We start from the raw sequence: 22,366 nt of genomic DNA on the forward strand, positions 1-22,366 counted from the left end.
AGGTAGGGTCTTTAGGAGTTACTTAGGTCATGAGAGCAGAGCTCTTATGAATGGGATTAATGCCTTTACAGAATGGGCTAGGGAGATCCTTTGCCGCTCCAACATGTGAGTACACAGATAAATCTTCCCAACCTGGAAAAGAGCCTTCACCTGACTATGCTGGCACCCTGATCTTGAACTTCCAGCCTCCAGAACTGTAAGCAGTCAATTTCTCTTGTTTATAAGCTACGTAGTCCTTGGTCTGTTGTTAAAACAACCCATAAGGACTCAGGCAGGGGCTATTTTAAAGTTCTGCTTATCACAAAATGAAATTAATATTTGTTCTAAAATACCTTTGAAAGAAAAAAAATTAATTTGGCATTTTATTAAAAAGTTAAAAATTCACATTCAGTGTTAAGTATGTTAGGGATACCAGGATCGGAAAGAACCCAAGCGGCACTCAGAGAGTTAGGAGAGTCGGCTTTATTACGCCGGCGGGTTCAGCGGGATCTTTCCCAAAGACTGAGCCCCTAGCAAGGATTTGAGCAGGTTTTTATGGGTTAGGGACTTCCTGAGTTGGGGAAAGGGTAGGTGTCGTCTGGCGATTGGCTCGGGGTGTGGCTTGGAGGGGGTTATGCGGAAGTGGGCTGGGGCTTAGGCTGGGGACTTCTTTCTCTGCTTGGGCCACCATTTTAGGTCAGTTCCCCCATCAAGTAGAGTTCCTGAACCCAATTCCAATTCCAATGTGTATGTGTGGGGTTCCTCAACAAGCAATCCTCTGACACCAGCTGGGTGTTCTACAATTTAATTAATTCTGAGATTACCTAGAGATAACATCAGGTTCCACAGGTTGAGGGCTCAGTCCTACAAGACGGTCCCTTCTACTTCAGAAGCTAGTTGAAAACCCAGGTTGTTACTTGTGCTTCTGATTGGCTACATATTGGAAGTTCCCGCAACCCCCTCCTTGGGTTCAATTAATTTGCTAGAGAGGTTTATAGCACTCAGAGAAACATGTACTTACTAAATTACCAGTTTATTATGAAAGAATATAATTCAGGAACAGCCAGATGGAAGAGATGCATAGGGTATGTGGGAAGAGGGGTAGAGCTTCCAAGCCCTCTCCAGGTGCTAAATACTCCCAATCTCCACGTGTTCCTCAATCTGGAAGTTCTCTTAACCCCATCCTTTTGGTTTTTTTTTTATGGAGGTTTCGTTACATAGATGTGATTGATTAAATCATTGGGCATTAATGATTGAACACTGCAGCCTCTCTCCCCTACTTGGAAGTCGGGGCTGGGGTGGAACTGAAACTTCCAACCTTCTAATCACATGATTGGCTCCACTGATAACCAGCCCCTATCCTTCAGTGTTTGCCAATAGTTATCTTGTTAACATAACAAAGGCATTTATCACTCTCAACACTTAGGAAATTCCAAAGGTTTTGGGAGCTATAAATCACAATATCAGAAACATGTACCTAATTTATTCACTATGGTGTACTTTACAATACACACAGACTCATTCAAGAGTACAGTTTTTTTTTTTTCTGCCGCAAGAGTACAGTTTTATACTAGAGTGTAGTCAGTGACCATTCAGTGGAGATCACTTGGTGAATAATTTTTGTTTTGACTGTCCTTTAGCCACGTACTCAATACACTTCAAATCAAAGACCAATTATAAGCGTTTAAAATGAAGTAATTTAGTTGGTCATTAGCTTGAAGGGTGGTGGGAATATTGAATCAAGTCAATAACCAGTTGTTTGATGAATAGAATGTCCTTCCCATTTAAAAATAACTTGCAGCTAAAGTTAAATAATTTTCTTTTGCATGTATGTTTATCTTGCCTTGCCAAAACAAAAAAGAGTTGCTTCAAGAAATAAAAACAAAACCCACTAGGAAATCAATAAAGTGTTGATTAGAAATTACTTCCCAATATCAATGTGTAAATGTCTTCGAGTATATTTCTTTTCAGGAGGAATAAAAAAACTTGCCCATTTCTCTGACATCATTATTAAAATATATTACTAATCAGAAAATACTGTTAAGAGACGATTGAAAATTATTCCAGCTAATGAAAACTGATCATTTTGGAATTTCATATTTCTGTAGGGTTTAATTACACTTTTCTAAAATTAGTCTCCCCATGCTCTCTGCAGAAATAAGCCCAAATAAATAAATTCATTTCAATTTGTTATTTGAATAGTACAAAGACTGTTTTAGGAAGATTCTTAAAGACATCTTTACGAATGATCTGAACAGTTTGCTTAGAATTTTCTATGTCACAGAATAAAAATTGATTGATTTTAATAGTTCTGTCATTTGTTGATCATGAAATATGAGTTATATCCTTAGTAATATTCCATAAATTTAATGAATGGAATTAAGGGAGGTAACAAGAATTAATATAATTATAAAATTAAAAAGTAAATTTGAAAGTAATGACAGAAAACAAACAAAAAGGAGAGCTGAAGCTGGGATTGAGGATGGAGGAAGGTCTTAACTTTGGCACTAAGCATTCTAGAAGCCAGGGAAAAGTTATCCTAATATGAACACAGAGAAAAAACTTTGTCCTTTGTCTTGGAATTTCCAGCTTCCAGAACTCTGAGAAACAAATTTTTGTAATTTATAAACCACACACTTTATGGTATTCTGTTATAGCAGCCCAAACAGACCAAGACACCAAGCTTCTTCTCTCCCGTGTTTCTACTCTCCTCCTAACTTCACCTCTTTTCTAGGAACTCTATTTTTATTTCATTCTACCAATGGCTAAATAGTTTACTCTTCTCAGAAATTTGTAGTTTGTGAATGAAAAAGGGGCTACATACTAAACCTGACAAGCTCAGGGCAGGCCTGCATGGCAGACCGTACAAACTCAGAGACCGAAAGTAACCTCATAGGATGGTCTGAACACAGAAATTCCTAACTGAAAACGAGTCATGACAGGCAGTCACATCCTTGGCCTGTAGCTTCCTTGACAAAGGTCAATCTTTACCTTAAATGAGACTCTATTGTTTTTTGGCATCTAAGATAACATACCCTTGGAATGTCATTATCCATTTTTCTGGACCGCTCAGGGTACAACCCATAGCACCGGAGCAGGAAACTGCAGAACCCGTCATGTTATTTTGTTCCTTAAATACTATCTACGAGCTGTTAATGTTCATTATTAACTATCCTGTGTCCACCAATGTAAAAGAAGTATGTGTCTCTGTGTTTTGCTTTTAATCCAATCCCAGACATTTCCCTGCTTTGCTTTCTCCCACCCTCTTAATCTACCACCAGTGGATTTCATGTAATCCTTGTGTCTCCTCCTTTGATTCTAATGTATGAAATAAGTAGCAAAATGGCCATTCTCTGAAGCGTTTTCTTTTTTTTAATATAATTTTATTAGTTTCAGGTGCACAAGACAAAGCAAAACTTAGATGTTTATCATTTATATCCTTCACACTGTGTGAACCCCTCTCCCCCCAACCACTATCCCTCTGACATAGCACAGAGCCATTACATTTCCACTCTCTATTCCTAATTGAAGCATTTTCTTAATACATTGAGATTTTTGCTTCACAGCAATTGTCATCAGTTTGGCTCAAATAAATTCATTAAAGTTCTCTACAGGTTTGGACATTTCTTATGTCTTTCAAGGCAACTTGCAATTAAAAAAGAAAACTTGTCAAATAATCTTAAGTAAAGCTGTTGGAGATAGGAATCTAGATAAATGAAGTCCCTGGAGGACCAGGAACTCTGAAATCAAAACCAAATGTATGAAAGATCAGAATGTGTAAATTTGCAAACTACAGAAGAAACACCAATAGCCAATTAATGTATGAAAGCATGTACCGTGTACCGCAGGAATAATAAGAGTATGTAAATTAAAACAATGAGGTTTAAAATATGTATAGTATTGTCATATATATATATATATATATATATATATATATATATATATACACACACACACACACACACATGTGTTGACAGTTGTGCAAAGAAAATAGCATTCTCCTATGCCGTTGGTAATAGTGGGTAATAACACTTTTGGATGACGGTTTGGAATTATCTATTAAGTTTGTAGCAGAAACTGCTTTGAGGCTGCTGCTAACTCATATGAGCACTTTACGTAGAAAAGAAAAAAATGGCCCTTCAAAATACATTACAGCTTTGATTAGAAATTTATGGTGCATATGATATGAAAAACTCGCCCAGAATTGTGAAGTGTACAACCATATGTGGGATCTCTGTGCTGTTGTTTGGCTATTCACCAACACTTCCGTTTCATGTCTGCCTCCCAGTGGCTTTTCTAGCCTCTCTTACAGGTGCGGTTAGCCAGGAGACCCAGTGCTGACCAATGAGACATAAGGGAGTGTCTGTTGGGGACTTCTGGGCAATACGTTTCTTTACTGACAGGAGGAGTTGTTGTAGAAAAAAGAGCTCCTCTCATCACCCTCATCTCCTACCTGGTTTCTGTTTGGGAGGTCGCTGTGTTCAGATGAGAGATTCGGATCTGCTGCAGCCAGCTTGACACCATGAAAAGGATGACAAAAGATTTGCAGAGACACATATCCAGCATCCTTATATTGTTAAGCCACTAAAACAATCGAGAACCACCTCCAAATTTCTTATAAAGAGCAAGACCTGGGTCAACCAATCAGCACTTGCCACTTAGCTCTAGTTACCTCACCCAACTTTAAGACAGCCCTTCGCTTCATATAAAGAAAATAACCCTGCTTTAACTAATCAGAAAATGCCCAGTACAGTAAGTCCTGACTTAACATCATTGATAGATTCTTAAAAACCGCCCTTTCCGCCCTCTGTGAGAGCAAAATCTGAGATGCCCTTTTCCCTGGCATCTCACAGAGGGACTCCAGACCTCCAGGTATTATTAGTCTGGTAGGAAGAGCTCTTGACAGCGCCTAATAATATGAATGAGTAGGCCGCACCGCCCAGACAGGTTTCTGGACTTCAGGAAAAGAACACGGACGTGATTGTGAGTCTTGCTTACTAGGTGCTGAGCCTTTGTTGTTGGCGCCTCTCTTGGCTGTGCCCTGGAGTGCCTGTAAAATCCCACATGGCAGCAGAGAGCTCCAGCCACTTAGACAACTGTTCCCAGAGGCAGTATGATTCACACCCGAATTGGATCCCACTTGCTAGGTAAATGCTATAATCAAAAGTTAAATGGAATAGATTAGCTATAAACTCTGGTTGTCTTCTCATTCCTGGGTCACTCCCCTATAGTTTCATGACCACAGGGAGTTTTGTATTTATCCCAAAGTACTAATTTTCCACACACACGCACACACACAACTTCAGATTATAAATATTAGACTTGATTGTGCCATTATTTCTCCCCTTCACCCCAAGTTCTTTTCTTTTTTTGCAGTGCAACTCTTTTCAAAAGAATGATTAGCCCAAAACAGAAAACAGGTAAGAGCAAATAAATGCGACACCACAGTTTAATTAATGCTAATTTGGATGAACTGGATCATTGTTTGAAGAACCTTAGAAAAGAAGAAGCACACCCTAAATGAAGCCTCTGTTCTCTTCATATGTATGTATGTCTAATATTTTTATGATTTGAAGTCTACTTTCTACATTTTTTTGTACAGTTAAGTTTATACAACAAATGATAAGAAAGACACAAGAGGATATTCATTTCTGGTCATACTACATATGTAGTCAAAAATTCAACTGAGGATATCTTACTGGCTTACTTCTGTGATTCATGAATTGGGCATCATTCAATGAATTTACACAGCAGGTCCTTGAATAACGTCGTTTTGTTTAATGTTGTTTTGTTATAACGTTGGTGAGAAAAGTCAATTCCTGGCTGGGGCCACTGTCTGTGTGGAATTTGCATGTTCTCCTCATGTCTGCATGGGTTTTCTCCAGGGACTCTGATTTCCTCCCACATCCCAAAGATGTGCAGTGAGGTGAAATGACATCTAAATTGTGCCTGTCTTGAGTGAGTGGGTGTGTGTGTGTGAGTGTGGACTGAGATGGAAGGGCGTCCTGTGCAGGGTGGATCCCGCCTGCACCCTGACCTGCTGGCAGAGATTCTGGCCACCTGGCACGCTGAACGGAAATAAGCAGGTTGGAAAATAATCATCTTCTTTGTTTTTATTAATTTTTCTTAAATGTATGCATAGCTCACATTTATTTCAATGTTTAATATTAGAAGTGATTTGCGTCTTTATCAGGAAGTTTGGTGATGTTTTTGTGACCAAAAATATGTCATAGAGACTTAACTCTTTTTTATATCAATTAAGCTCTGGTAAAAATTGGTTTCATTATACGACGTTTTCTTAAAGTTGCGGTTTCTAAGACTCCATCAATGATGTTAAGTCAGGACTTACTGTACTGGGCATTTTCTCGTTAGTTAAAGCAGGGTTATTTTCCTTATATGAAGTGAAGTTTTGAGCAGTAAAGCGCTGATTGGTTGACCTAGGCTTTGCTCTTCTGGGAGAGCTGAGCAAAGGAACTTAGTTACGCTTTGGTTTGCTGCTGTGGGGCCTGGCGTGAGTGACTTGGGCCCACTCTGGTTACTTTAACAGCCATGTTGTGTTTTCCTTGGTGAGTGATACCAAGACGCAGTGAGCAGCAGGGTTTGCGCTTCTCCTGGTGATAGGCAAGAGATGCCGTTTGCTTGGTGGTTTATCTTAAGGACATGGATGTAAGATGTATTTGCCTGGCTATATAACAAAGTAAGATTTCTCTTGGTTTTTGCAGTCTCATTAGTGGGTTGCTGTGGTACCCATCACATGCTGGTTTAATGCTTATTCAGTAATAGAATTGTTTTCTTTCTCTTCTGCTTTTGTGGAGAAGTTTTTCTGGGTAGGCAAGAGATTTTGTTTGTAATTATATTTTCCAAACACTTTATTTTGTGTCTGTCCACTCTTAGTTCACTGCTTGCTCATTCACACATGAGCCACCAAGCTCCCCAACATTGAGCAAACACTGCACAAAGAAGTGGTGCATCTGAAAAGTGACTTATGTATGACAAGGGTAAAAGAAAGGAGATCAGAAGGGAATAAGTGACATAAACTGATGCCAGTCAAAACTGTGCTAATGTTCCAAATCTCATTTAAAATGCAAAATAGATTCTCTCTTTAGGCTATTGGGCTTTTTAAAACTCACAAATATCTAATTTGCATTTAAACAGCAGATAGAGAAAACACAGGAAAACAAAGAGAATTCAGTTGTACAGGGGCCTCATAACCACATTTCCCCAGCTCAGTGAACACACAGTCTAGAACTGAGGACAGATGACTCTGCCTTTTCCTGTAGACCAGGTACTTCTAGGCCTTTCAGAGCTTTCCCCTGTATCTAGTGGGAAAGAAAAGGTTTAGTGAAGGTGCCTGAGATCTTTAGGTCTCAGAAACTTTTCATGTGCTCTCCCACAATCCAAGTGCCATTGTGTGAATCATTCTCACCGATGAAATGAGTTTGAAGTAGTCTGAGAAAGAACTAAGTGTATGTGCCTCTTTTTTGTCCAGATGACTGGATTAGAAGGATTTCAAGATACTGAGTTGCAAGAAGGGAGCTACCTGTTGAATAACCACTTAGAATCAAATGATTTAAAAGGACTACCCAACCAAAACTAGACGAAGATGTGAAGAAGAAAAATGTGTGTTGTGTTATACAGCTGAGATTTGTGCTTTACTTGTTACTGTAGCATAGTGTAGCCTATTCTGACTATTACAGGCAGGGATTTCTGATATTTCACAAAGGCAGAATTAGAATTATTTACTTATTACATGAGATTAGATAAAACAGAGTTATTAATATGCCACTGGATGAAAAACTCACACGAACTACCTAAACCATGTAGAGCAGAGGTTAACATAATCTAAATATCTGACTGTAGGTGGCCCAAATAACTTGAACTGACTTAGAATTTCTGAAAAGCTTTTAAGCTTTTGTCTGCTACACATGTAAGTTAACTCCCTAGATTGTTAAGTCTAAAGGTAAAGCTCTTGCATTTTTTATAACTTTTTCTTTTGGTGGTCTCCTTTTTAATTTCCTATTTTCAAGAAGCTTTGATGCATGCTCTGCACAGAGCAGGTATCTCTAGTTCTTCATCACACACCCACATGCTGGAACATAAGAGCTGAGATTCCCTCCAGACTCAGTTCCTCACACTTAGAACAGTATTTCTAACCATACTTTGGTCAATGCTTCATCCATAAATATGAGCAGAAACACAAAGAAATAGGAAGAAGGGCACCTGTCATTCTCATTTGCTCCCCAGCTTTGTAAATTCTTGATCATTGTAAACAAATGGATGTTTATGAACACGTATACCATTATTATTTTTCTGTAGTTAACCATGATTACCATTCTTTGTACCCGAGTCCTGTCCATATTTGGTCAAAGGCAGTGGAGAAGAAAGAGCAACTAGAAATCCACTCAAGGATGGCTGAATCTCAACAACATTAGGCTTGTCTGGATAATAGCAAAGTGAACTTTCACTAAGATAGCAGTAATGGGGAGTCTAGCTCCCACTAAAAATCTATGTGCGATTTTTCAGGCTTGACCATAGGGATTTACTATGGCTTTGTCTGGCAGACCATCATGGGGAAAGCTGCCCTCCACACACCAGACTCAATGCACAACCAGTGCATTGAGGTCTGTGAAGGGAGTTGCAGTCAGGGACTCAGACCCTTCTCTGCTCTTCTCATATCTACATTCCTGGCCATGCACCTTCATAGGTCACAGTACAGGACCAATTCATGTCAGTCCAGATATAATCACTGAATATTCTCTATGTGTCTGAAACCATTAAGTTTTCTGGTGGGGGAATGGCTGGATTCATGAATTGTTATAAATTTAACCTTTGGCTTCAAGAGTATGGGGAAAATCCACTAACACCACTGAAAGAAATAAAAGCCAGTTGGATTGTGCTGGCAACACATTAATTAGAGCTCAATTAATTACTTAGAGCTAGAGATCAGTGAGGATCCCAGGAGTCTGATGGGGATTTGCAAGGAGGCATCCCTCCTCCTCCTCACTGCGTTATCTCCCAACTAGCAATACTCTTAGACTATTTTAAATACTTGAAGCCTTAGGTACGCATGGTTTACCATCCCCAGGGACATGTTAAGAGAAAACTCTTCACTGCTTGCTTTGGTCATCTTACCGGCTGCTCCTTCTCTTCTTCACCTTCTTTCTAAATTTCCATCACAAAAGCAAAGGAAGTAGATTGCTGTCTTCATCCTGGGTATCAAAGAAACATCATCCTTGTATACATTCTTTCCTTTACATCCTGGGTATGGCCTCTGAATTTGTGGACCATTGCTGGACAATTCTCCCTGTGACAAACCTTTATAAACCTACCCAGAATAAGAGCACACACCCCTCCTTTTCAATAGAATTTTAGCATACTCACTCTGCATCATTGTTGCTTATAATACTGTGTTGTTTGGAGAGTGAATTGTAGCATGAAACTCATGATTTGGCATAGCAAAAATCAGCAAATTTCTAATCTTGTGTGTCATCCTTGATTGCTGCTTTTTGCTGGTTGAGATACATGACTGACAGTTTTCAGTGGATCAGTGGACCATTATGAAAAAGAACATGTTTCTCTAGTTATTCCTGATTAGACAAAATGAGAGCACTGCTGTTCTTGAAATTGTTTATTTTTAATTTTAATTAAAAAAAGAAATTGTTTATTTTAAAAAGTCAGTCTACTGAATTGTTCCTGCAGACTTTTTTTCTATTTTACAAAAACACGTTTAAAAAAATGACTATTCAGAACACAGGCTCTTGTTTTATTTCCAAAGAGAAAATTAGGACAGCAACATTTACAGACATAATTCAAAGAGTTTACATTTTGATCTATGTATCTTAAAAAAATAGCCATTCTTTTTCTGAATTTTAAAAGACTGATATTTTACAAAAATAAACCTCAATCACTAATTATATTAATCTTCAGGAAGAGGAACAACTCCACCTTAAGTTGAAAGCTCTGTGCCCATCCACTCCACAGCTGCACCCTCCTAAGGGAGAAGGAATTTCTGGTCAGAGTCAAACCACTGGTTAGTCTTGGTTTACATCAAGCAGGGTCACTGTTACACGTCTGCACTGTGCATTGTGTTTCTCTTGATCTCCCTGCTTGTCACATTTGTAGGCACTACCTGATGCCTCAGGGAAGGATGCCCATCGGTTATTTCCCAGCTCCCATTAAATACAGTAGAATTATCAAAGGGTATCAGTCCTAAATGTTTTGGAGGCTAGGGTATCTCTCTCTGATTTCATGGGAATCCCTCAATGGGAATACCATGTGAACTCCCGGCTTTTCCATTCCCGTAATTTATAGTTCAGGAGGAAGGGTTTTAAGGGTATAAATTACAATCCATTTTGACCGTTCTCCATGTTTCAGTAGATTGGCTCTTACACATTATGTCGCTTGGGCTTTGATTGGGTTCAGCCAATGGGAAGCACTGGTAAGGGATTGGAGTGTGGGAACAAAGAGAGTTTGGGCTAAGTTTCCCTCTTCCTCCTATCTTGGCCATGGTTTGGGCATGGGCTGCATTTCCTCAGACAGCATTTCTTATTAGACAGCCACTTTCCAAGGTTCTAATCCTGATTCTGGTTCTTCTCCTTGACCCATCAGGCCTGCAGTGGCAAAAGATTCCTGCTGTTGCTAGTTCCTGAGTGCTTTAACTTCCCTTGTTTCCCTAACCCTGTCCAAACCTCTCTAAAATAGTCTCTTCATTAAATTCTCTTTTGTTCAACCCTTTGTGTGTATCCTGGTTTTCTGCCAGCATGGTGACTGATAGGACAATCAAGCTACCTTATGCTTTAAGTATAAGCTCATATATTCCAATGTAATTTTAACAGAGTTCATCTCTGAAATACTTGTACTTCCGTTAATAATGTAATACTTAGATTTCCCAGTAAAGGAGGGAAGAATTGCAGGGCAGGATTCAGTTTGGGACACAAGTCACATCCTAGTACTGACAAACATCACCCTTGACTTCTTACCTCTGTTTTCTCTGAACTTTGCAGAGTTCCTGGTACATAACAGATACTGAGTAAATAATTAAATGAATGAATGTTTGAGTGACTATGCATAGTTTTACACTGCCATGCTCATATTGCGTGTGGGTTTCTTGCTGGGCTCTCAATTCTGCTCCATTGGTCTGTGTGTCTGTTCTCTGCCAATACCATGCTGTTTTGATTATTGTTGCTTTGTAGTATAATTTAAAGTTATGGAGTGTGATATTAGGTTGGTGCAAAAGTAATTGTGGTTTCAAAGGTTAAAAATAATTGCAAAAGCCGCAATTACTTCTGCACCAACCTAATACCTCCAGCTTTGTTCATTTTTCTTAGGATTGCTTTGGCTATTCAGCTTCTTTTGTGGTTCTATACAAATCTAATGCTTTTTTTGTTCTATTTCTTTAAAAAACTACCATTGAGATTTTTATGCGGATTGCATTAAATCTGTACATTGCTTTGGATAATATGGCTATTTTAACTATGTTGTTTCTTCCAATCCATGAACACAGAATATCTTTCCATTTCTTTGTGTCCTCTTCAGTTTCTTTTGTTTTCTTATCATTCTTGAGAATAAGAAATCAATTTTTGATAGTTGATTAATGTATGGGTGCCAGAGACTAAGTAGACAATATACAAATTGTGCTATTTCAATTCTAATTATTTTCCATAATTGGTATGCCAACCTTACCCATTGAATATCCAGTGTGGGAAGCCATATTGCCAGTTATGTCAATTTCAAACACAAAAGGTGGTAGGATGGTTGTTACATTCTTTATCTGTGAGATGTGTTTGCACAAGTGACTTACTGCCTGTGCACAAATTGGCCAAAGGGATGCCTGGTTGAGGAGACCAGTTGTGGGAGGAATATTTCTTCACACCACTGCTCTAGCTGTGTGAATCCTGGACTAGCTAAGTCTCGGTAGACCTGTGTGGATACCAGCAGACCCAGGTTAACCTGATCTGTAGAAGTGACATTAGTGTGGCATCCAGCTACTTCCAAACTTCTCTTCCCACCTCCAATACCTGGAATTTCATTGGAAAGTAGTGTTTCTCAAAGTGTAGTGTTTAGACCGGCAGCATCAGCATCACCTAAAACTTTTGAGAAGTACAAAGTTCTGGGCCCCTCTCCTGACCTGCTGAATCCGAACTCTGTGGATGGGGCCCAGCAATCTGTGTTTTAGCAAGCCCTCCAGGTGATTCTATTTGCTAAGGTTTGAGAAGCACTCACTTAAAGTACTGGTACTTATCAGACATGTATTCATTTAATGGAATGTGGAAGTTCAGAGCAGGTGTGGTGAGGGCTGGAGGGAAGTAATGGAGGGATCTAGTCTTGAAGTGGGTGGAGTCCTTTATAAGGTGGGAAAGAGTAGGCTTTTTAGGGAAGCAAATGCCCCAATTTGTTTTATGTATTTACAGAAAAAGCAGCCGAGCTAAGACATACTTGACTATTATTGTGAGTTTAAAGTTGTCTTTTGAGTGGCAAGAAATGAACAATGATATGGGGAGGGATAGTAAGTTTCTAGAAGGGAAGATGTGAATCAACATGTATGCATCCAGGCATCCATCTCTGTGATGTCCATCCTTTCTAAGGGAGGAGGTTTGTGAGTCCCCCATCCTCTCCAGGCTCTCCAGACACAGCCTAGCCAAGTCGGCTCATAGCAGCTCTTATTCCCAAATAGTTTCTGCAAATGTCCATGAAGTCCTTGTGGCGTAGACCCTCAATGCTGCAGCGCCAACACCAATGCAAGATATTATATAGGGAGAGACGATTGTAGTAGAATTTATAGAAAATCCAATCATTTTTCTGCCCTGGGAAGCAAGAACAAAGCTCAATAGCTCTTGAATACCTTCAGTATGAGCCTTTGAAGAAATCACTCTCTCTGTGTACTCTTTTTAAAGGATATAGATTCGCTCAGGAAAAAAACCCAAACAATCATGTTGTTAACAAATATAATAGTAATAGTTACAATTATTATGTCATCATTATTATAAACAGAGCTGGTTGATAGCCTCCTGAGACCTACTGAGCACTGCTTCTCAGTCATTAATGTGCATGAGCATCACCCAGGGCTCTAGTTACAATACAGATTCTGGTTCAGTACATCTGCGTTGGGACCCAAATTGAAGCCCATAAGGCTGAGTTCCAGGGCCACAGGGTCAAGAGAAAAGATATGAAGAATGAGAACCACACCAAGTTCCTTCCGCAGCAGAAAAGAACAGTGTGTCAGTCTCATTAATTCCTACGACTCAAAAGAAGCTATTATCTCTGCTCCTCACAGGTTTTGTGGCAAAAGAACTTTGCAGTGAGTATTACAGCTTCGAGACCACCTGTGCGGACTGTGCAGGTTAATTTGTAGCACAATTCTGCAAGGCAGCTGAAGAATAAATGGACACTTTAGATTCAAAATCAGAGATCACTTGTGATTAATGGTAGAATAATTAAGTTGCTATCATAAATTCTAGAAGCTTAAGTTCTCAAGCCAGCTGTTATCCTGTAATCCTGTGGCGCTTTTGCAGAAGCAATCTGCTCTTCCAAGCAGTGGGACAGCGTTTGAAGGAGCCATTGCAGCTGGTAAATACTAGAAAGCAGCAAGACTGATGCTTTCTAAAGATCTGGGAAATTAGGTCAGTACTTTCAGATTTAATGTAACAGGGTCTGCCCAACCAGAAGTCCTGATTGCCAATTACTGTCCAATGCCAACGTATACCAGCTATTGAGAATTAGCTAGTAATTAAGTTGACGGTGAATGTAGTACGGTAATGAAGCAGATGAAGAATTTTAAAAACCTGAGTGGCTAACACTGTTCTTGTTGATGGATATTTGCCTTTCAGTGGCTATGGCTGTCAAAGCAAATTTTCTCTACTTATGACCTCATTTATAATGCAAAATGGATGATTCTAGAGTTACACAAACAGGGTAAAGATCAATTAAAGTAAATTCCTTTTTACTGTTTTGTACTTTGCTCCTCATTACAATATATAATACAAATTTGCCAAACAGATAAGTAAATATTGACCTTACTTTAAAGAGAGAAGCATCGTCCTAATGTCACATATTTTTTGGATCAAAATTTAAAGTGAGAGGCTTCCAGTGTGTGCAAAGAATGAACCATGCTGCTCTTCTGGGAAGAGGAAATATTTTAGGGGAGGAGTTTCAGAGAAGACTAACCAATCATGAAAGAGACAGATATATTGATCTAGTAAGTAATTATTTCACCATTTATTACTAGTAAGTAATTAGCTCAACGTCAGTAGTTTTCTTTCTTTCTTCCTTTCTTTTTTTTAATAAATTTTATTGGGGAATATTGGGGACAGTGTGTTTCTCCAGGGTCCATCAGCTCCAAGTAGTTGTCCTTCAATCTAGCTGTGGAGGGCGTAGGTCAGCTCCAAGTCCAGTCGCCATTTTAATCTTTAGTTGCAGGGGGCACAACCCACTATTCGATGCAGGAATTGAACTGGCAACCCTGTTGTTCAGAGCTCGCGCTCTAACCAACTGAGCCATCCAGCCACCCCAGTTTTTTTTCTTTTTAATATTCACTTTGCTGTCTGAAAATATTAGCATTTACCCTTTTAATCATTTGTATATAAATGTGTTTGCAGAAGTTGTGAATGGGGTAAGGCCAGAGCACCTGTGGTAAGCAGAATTTTAAGATGGCCCCCAACATTCCTGCCCTTTAGTGTAAGTACCCTGTATAGCCTCGTCCCTTGAGTGTGGGCAGCACCTGTAATAGGATGGGATTTGACGCTGACTAGGTTACTAACCTATTTTATTAGTGGCAGGTACTACATGGAAAAGAGTTTAAATGAATAACTCTCTAATAGAAGGAACCAGAACTCCTTGGACAAGTGGCTGATTTCAGGGCTGGAATGGGGAAAGTACAAGGTTAGTCTGGAATATATTGTGGTGCAAGAAAATAAGAAAGTGTTCAAAAAATGATGGGACATGTTAGAGGACATAGGAGCTAACTTGAAGTAGCCCCCCAATGGCCAAATTAGTAATAACATAAATAATGAGAATCATGGATTATAATCCATTGAGTAAAATATGAATCCATAGTGATAGAAATAATTTTTTAACAAATTAGTGGGAGAGAAGAGAAAGCTCTTCTTTATAGTAGAATTCTAAAAGATTAAGTGTAGAGAATGATGAAAATAGAAAATTCCGTTTGTCAAGCACAGTAGTAATTGCTTCAGGTAAAAATCATCAATGGAGGCTAAAATCAATAGCGGAAAGTATGATGGAAAACAAAATACTGAGACTGCACAGTCTTAATTTATCTCCCTATAAGATGCATATTAATTACAAAGGGAAAGATAGTACTTTTATGATGGAACAATTATACAGGCACTACCTCTGGAGGGTTGAATTGCATTCCCCCTCCTCAAATTCATATGTTGAAGTACCTCCTAGGCCCCAGTACCTCCTAACATGACTTTATTTGGAAATAGGGTTGTTACCGACAGATTTAGTTAAGATGGGGGGTCATACTGCAGTAGGGTGGGCCCCTAATCCAATATGACTGGTGTCCTTATAAAATGGAGAAATTTAGACATAGATGTACACAGGGAGAACACCATGTAAACATGAAAGCAGAGTTCGATGTGATGCTTCTACATGCCAAACAATAACAAAGACTGGAGAGGCATGGGACAGTTTCTTCTTCATAGCCCTCAGGAGGAATCAATCCTGGCTGCACCTTTTCTTTCAGACTGTTATCTTTCAGAGCTCTGAGACAACCAATTTCTGTTGTTTAAGCCACTCAGTTTTGCTGTACTTTGTCATAGCAGCCCTAGCAAACCAATACACGACTTTAACTGAGTGATCATAGTTAACATCACCAGTCATGAAACAAAGGGACATTATGTTCTCCTGATAGAAGGCACCAGGAAGCTTCTGTGGGATTTTGGCAAAAATGCATAACCTGAATTTCATAAGGATGAAATGGCACATATATCCCTATTGAGGGACATTCTATAAAATAAATGGCCAGTATCCTTCATAAGTGTGGAGGTCATGAAAAACAGAAGACAGAGGAATTATTCCAGATTAAAGGAGATGAATGAGACATGACAGACACATGAATGCAGTGGAGGTTCTGGATTAGTTCCTAGAGCAGAAGTAGGTCATTAGTGGGACTGCTGGAAAATTTGAAGGAAGTTTCTAGATGGGCTGATATTGTATTAACATTAATTGTCTCATTTTGATGATTATACTGTGGTTATATGTTAATATTTAGAGAATCTTGGTGGAAGGTGTACAGAAATTCTTTGTATTCGTTTTACAACTTTTTGGGGGAGTCTGAAAGTTTTTCAAAGTGAAAGTTTAGAACATTAACAAAACAAAAACAAAGTCATGCTATAGGTGCAAACTGCCAGAGAAATTGTTTTTCTATATTGATCTACAAATTAAAACCTTCCAAGTCTGTGAGAGTGTGGATTAGAAGCAATTCTGAAAAGTTATGTGTTACCTGCATGGCCTTAGGCAGTGTTATAGCTGAGCCATCATAGCCCAATAATTTGGCAGTAAGATTCAAATATTAATTCCTCCTTCTTGTGTCATTTTAATATTCTTTCTCCAAGTCTTTTTCTCTGACTTTTAAATTATTTTAAACTCGTCCAAGATAAGAGTGAACATTTAAACATGGTAAAATCGAAGGTTCATTTTAGTATCCTGGAAGGGACTTCACTACACCACATTGGTAGGTCACAGAAATGTTTATTGACCTTTCAGATAATGAGGCAACACTGGTGGCAGACAGAACAGATGGTGTTCAGACAAAAGGAAATAATTTCTCAACACAGGATGGATGGTCTCTTCAGTTTCTGAAGAGAGTTTAAATCTCTTTTTAGAGGTCAATAACACATTTGAATAGAAAGGTTGAGGCTGTTTACAGTGTACACATGAGATTAAGTTAGAATTTTCAGCTTCTTAAAAATGACAACTTCCAGGCTCCTACATTTGCTAGGCTTCTCAAACCTTGCTTTGCTTGTTTATTTTTGGTGGTGGTTGGCGGGCCAGGGGGACTAGTGGGGTTTAGGAAATCTATCAAACTATAAATGAAGTGTATCTAACATAGAGACACATGATTTCTCACAGTGAAGTTGGGTATTTGGTGTTGCTACGGCAGCAGCTGGTGGACAGCACCTACCATCTGGAATAATTTGCAGTTAAGCTCCTGAGTTGATACCTGCAATTTGGAGGAAGAGAGAGGCTGTACACACTGAGACGTTCGGATGGGTCAATTATTAGAGAAAACATGACTTTGGCTTGTGTCCTCTGAAAGGGAAAAGAGTTATCATATCTACGTGTCCATTCAGGTTGGGATGTCATTGACTTTCCATGGGAACATGATATGCATTTGTCTTTTGGTTATATAAGTGTGTCTATTGCTTCTTGTGGCACACACACCCTAACGTGACCACCCCCCAATGAGACACACCCTCATATAATCTCTTCTGCCTGAGTGTGAGTGGGTCCTGTGACTTGCTTCTTGGCAAAGGTGATGGGATGTCACCCTCTGGAGGAGGTTACATTGTATTAGATTGGTGCGAAAGTCATTGCGGTGTTTGTAATTATTTTTAACCATTCAAATCGCAATTACTTTTGCACCAACCTACTATAATTAGGAGGCATAGGAGACTTCCTGTTAGCACACTGGATAGAGAGATGCCCCTTGCTGGCTTTGTATAAATAAGCTGCCATGCTCTGAGGGCCTGTGGATAGAACTGAGATCAGCACCTGGCCAATAGCCAGTGATTAAAGGGGACCTCAGTCCTATACCTGCAAAGAGATTAATTCTGCCAACCATCTGAGGACACCAGGAAGTGAATCTTTTCCAGCAGAGCCTCAGATGAGAATGCAGCCCAAGCTAATACCTGGATTTCAGGTAGTGAGACCCTGAAGCAGAGAACCCAGCTAAACATACCCACACTCCTGACCCAAGGAAACCCATGAAATACTGTATGTAGATTTAAGCTATTAAGTTTGTGGTCATTTGTTACATATCAATAGACAACTAACACCACTTCTGCCCAAATTCTTGTATTACCATACTTGACCTTACTTCAGTAGATAGCCACTTATTTGTCATTCACAAGAGACTTGGAGTGATTCCTGGTTGTTTTTTGTTTTGTTTTGTTTTTGCTTATAGATAGGAATGGTAGATGTTACCATGTAAATTTAAGAATAAATTATACACAAATATTCTGTGGCACATTTTCCAACACTGAAAATCCTGTATTTAAGGAATGTTCATTGACATGAGAAAATGCCTGTGGCAAACTTTTATAAAAAATAGATTATCTAATAGAGCACCTTATCAGAACTATTTCCCACCCCTCAGATAATAAGGGAGACAAGTCTAGTTCTTTTCTGAGGCCTTCTCAATTGAATAAACCAATGAATTTTATCTTGAGCCTGTGTTTTGGGAACTGTCTTCTTTTCTGAATACAACCCCCAAATATGCACACACACATTCACTCACTCACTCATTGTTACATTTTATGGATAAGAATTCCAGAATTTGAAAGCAGCAAAAGGTGTCTGTGACCTTCATTACTCTACAAGAAGTTAATAAGAAACTGGACTTAACTTTATAGCCAATTTTGCTGGATTGAACCATATGTATAATGAATGATTCAGGTTATTTTGGAGATTCTTGCCGATGTTTTAAGAGAGTCTATGCTTCAATACTAGTTAACATTCCAATTCTAGGAAGAGAATTTCCACTTTTCCCTGAACTAAATTCTGAATTATGAAACAATCCACAGAATACCACAAATCACAGCACATGCATCAATTCCATTGGCACCGTTAACGTTCCAAGTTAGTAAGGGATTAAATGCCAAGCTGTTAAGCTCATAGCCCTCTCTGCTTAACTGCTTTGGTTTAAAGAAAATTTCTTATGGCGTAAAGAAATCAAGCTCTGTTGTAGTCTTCCACTGCTATGGCCCTTCATGCAACATTAATACAAAGGAAAAATCTGGCTTTCTAAATAAGCCGATGACTACCACAGCCTCTGGAGTTTTTCCTAGGAGGGATTCTAAGCGTGTTTATTTGCTACCTGGTCTACTGCTAGCTCTAACGAGGGCTTGCCAATATAAAAGACACAGTTTATTTCCAAGCTAGAATTCTGACTTTATTATCTATCCTTTTTTTTGTGTGCGGCTGGTGAAAGAATTAAGTCACTTTCCTAAATATTCAGTTTTCACTAGAGAATATCCAATCTTGAACAGAGGGTCTATGCTGTAGGAATAAATGACAATGAGAGTGTTTAGTAGAACTCAAATAAATCTTTTACTTACATCCTATGTAAGTGTTTTACTTAACAACCCCCCCTGCAGCTGGAAAGACAACAATTGACGGGAATTCAGACACAACAAACTGCTCTCCTTGGTTCAATATTTCAATAGTTGAAATAGACTGGAGTATGTCATCCAAGCTAGTCTTTTCACTAATTGGTTACTGATTTTATTTTGTTGTTAAAATAGGAAAAATATAAAGACACCATTCTGTTACATTAAAATTAAAATAAATTTTGTGAAACTTGATTCTAACAGAGATAGACAAACAAAGCATTTAAAAATTTTTTCAATTACAGTTGACATTCAAACAAAGCATTTAAAAATTTTTTCAATTACAGTTGACATTCAATATTATTTTATATTAGTTTTAGGTGTACAGCATGGTGGTTAGACATTTATGTAATTTACAAAGTGATCCCCTTGATTAGTTTGGTACCCACCTGGCACTATATACATAGTTATTACAGTATTATCGACTATTTCCCCTATGCTGTACTTTACATCCCCGTGACTATTTCATATCAATTTGTACTTTTAATCTCTTCACCTTTTTCACCCATCCTCCCCAATCTGCCTCCATCTGGCAACTCAGTTTGTTCTCTATATCTACGCGTCTGTTTCTGTTCACAAACAAGGCATTTGAAGAGCTAGCTAAATCAGGGACAGATCAAATATTTTAAGTGCTTTTTTGGTTGTTTTGTGAGGAAATGAGTTTCTGTGAGACAACTGCTTCTCCTCAAAGACCCCCATTCCTTCTCTTTTTATTTGCATTGATTCCATTTACATTGTTTACCCAGAAATAGATCCATGGACTCTGGAGATTCTGCCAATATCAAGGTTCTATAACCTGGTGTGTGTGTGTGAGAGAGAGGAGAGAGCAAGAAAGAGCGAGAGCGAGAGCGAGAGCGAGAGCGAGAGCGAGAGCGAGAGCGAGAGCGAGAGCGAGAGCGAGAGAGAGAGAGAGAGAGAGAGTTGCTGTGACATACCTTTTTTTCTGAAGGGGTCTGTGGGAAGTTGGGCCTACTGTGTTCATGGTATACTAATACCATAATATGTAGAATCACTAGTTTCAGGCTGCTGAACATAAATTTGTTCTCTTGTTGGTATATTCTAACTAACAAATAGGCAGCAAAATAATGCCTCATAAGCGAGGTACTTTATTCAGTGAATGTCCTCCACTGGGACAGATTCAGGGTTTGTGAGCTCCAAGGTTTCTACATCCCTTTCACTGAACTCCCTGTTGCACTCTGTGAAAGAAGGCAGGACTGTTTTAGTAGCCTTCTAATTCAGAGATTCTTCAAATCTATCTGCACCGTAGACTCACCTGGGACCTGTGTGTATTAAATCAGAACCTCAGGGCATGTGTCAGACATTGTCATTGCACCACATATCCCAGGTAATTCTAATGTCAGGCAGGGTTGAGAACCCTTGACCTGAATAAAGACCACATGAGGAGAACAACTAGGCCAAGAGCACTACGAGCTTGGCTTGACTCCAGTGCTCAGCTGTGCCTGGACAGGGGAGCCCTCTGGACACTGGGACTGCAGTGGCATCCAGCTTGCCAGGTTCCACAGCAGAAACAACAGGAACAGTAAGCACCAGCATGGCTTTAGGGATGTCAGAGACAGTGCCCTTGGCATGGCCGCTTTGGCTCTGGATATCAGCGAGTACCAGGAGCAGTGGCCATGGAAAGATGGCTCACAATGCATCTCAGACAGCACAATCCTCTGTGGCAGACACAGCTGAGGATCCCCAGCAGGGGAGGGACAAAGGGGCAAATGTCCCACCTGTGAACACATGTGAAACATGCCCTGGAAATACCAAAAAATGACTTGGGGAAGAGTTAGAGGGCTTGAAATAATAAGCATGCACAACAAACGTAAGTGCTGTTTATTATGATCACATTTTCCCCGGGCTGAAGGGACCTATAGATATATGGATAATATACCCAAATACAAGTTTTAGCAAACAAACTTTGCTCTGTGCCTGGTTAAGCAGGTAATAAAAGTTATCCAATACAATATGGTTTTGCACAGGCAATACATATGTGCTGAGTTTTCTCTCTTGAAAAAAAAATGTGTTAGGTAAATTTAGTGAAGCTTCGTACCATAGTGAATTCATTTAGTTTAGCTACCTCATTTAACAGGTAAAATGATTGAAATTCAAAGATGAAGCCACTTGCCTGTGGTTACATAACTATTTAGAGGTAGCTGTTCTTAGGCTTGTGACTTCTACTTGCATTAAACTTGCTTAGGTGTTTGTCTCTAGTGCATTTAATTTTGTTCCAAGTATTTTTTGAACTATATTTGGTCCTTTGGATTTCTCTCATTTAAGAAACAAATGACACTTTCCCAAGGATCAAGCCCTCTGTATCTTTAGGGATGTAGTAGTGTCCAGTGTTGGTTAAGAGTATGGATTTTGCAGTAAAACAGAGTTAGACTCAAAGCCCCATCACTTACTGATTTGGGAAAATTCCTTAACCTTTATAAGCGTTACCTTTTCCAAAGATAACAAGGCTAAGCTATTGCTTTGTTTTTGGGATAAAATATAAAATAATGTGAGTTATTATTATATGACTCCATCAGTATGCATAGTGCAAACCCTTGATAAATATGAAGATGGTTTTCAGACATTTTGGTGAAAAAACCAGAAAATCAAATAACTTACTTTTAGATAATGCCATTAAATATCATTTGTTTTGCAAGTGTGCATGGTTGCTATAATAAAATGAAAAACCAAAGTAATCAATGTGCACCATCCTTGAGGTGTTTATTATGTGTCGAGGAAGACAGCGAAATGAAGATAGAAGATACCGTGTTTCCCCGAAAATAAGACCTGGCCAGACAATCAGCTTTAATGTGTTTTTTTTGGAGCAAAAATTAATATAAGAACCAGTCTTATAGTAAAATGCTTTACTATAATACTTATAGTAAAATACTTTACTATAAGACCGGGTCTTATCTAACATAATATAATATGAGACCAGGTCATATATTAATTTTTGCTCCGAAAGATGCATTAGAGCTGATTGTCCGGCTAGGTCTTATTTTCGGGGAAACATGGTATCAGTATGGTGTTGGGATTCAAGA

At 39.0% G+C, this 22,366-nt stretch overlaps 1 long non-coding RNA gene across 1 annotated transcript in view; it reads left to right on the plus strand.

The window, feature by feature from the left end:
- The window catches only part of LOC109445101 (uncharacterized), a 220,119-nt gene that overhangs the window by 17,875 nt on the left and 179,878 nt on the right, over nt 1–22,366 (plus strand). The window contains exon 2 of the long non-coding RNA XR_016019633.1: nt 5,356–5,399. This is a non-coding gene — a long non-coding RNA (uncharacterized LOC109445101). The remainder of the gene's footprint in view (nt 1–5,355; nt 5,400–22,366) is intronic.

The sequence above is a fragment of the Rhinolophus sinicus genome, chromosome 17, assembly GCF_057876585.1.
Source record: "Rhinolophus sinicus isolate RSI-liver-muscle chromosome 17, RSI-T2T, whole genome shotgun sequence".
NCBI lineage: Eukaryota > Metazoa > Chordata > Mammalia > Chiroptera > Rhinolophidae > Rhinolophus > Rhinolophus sinicus.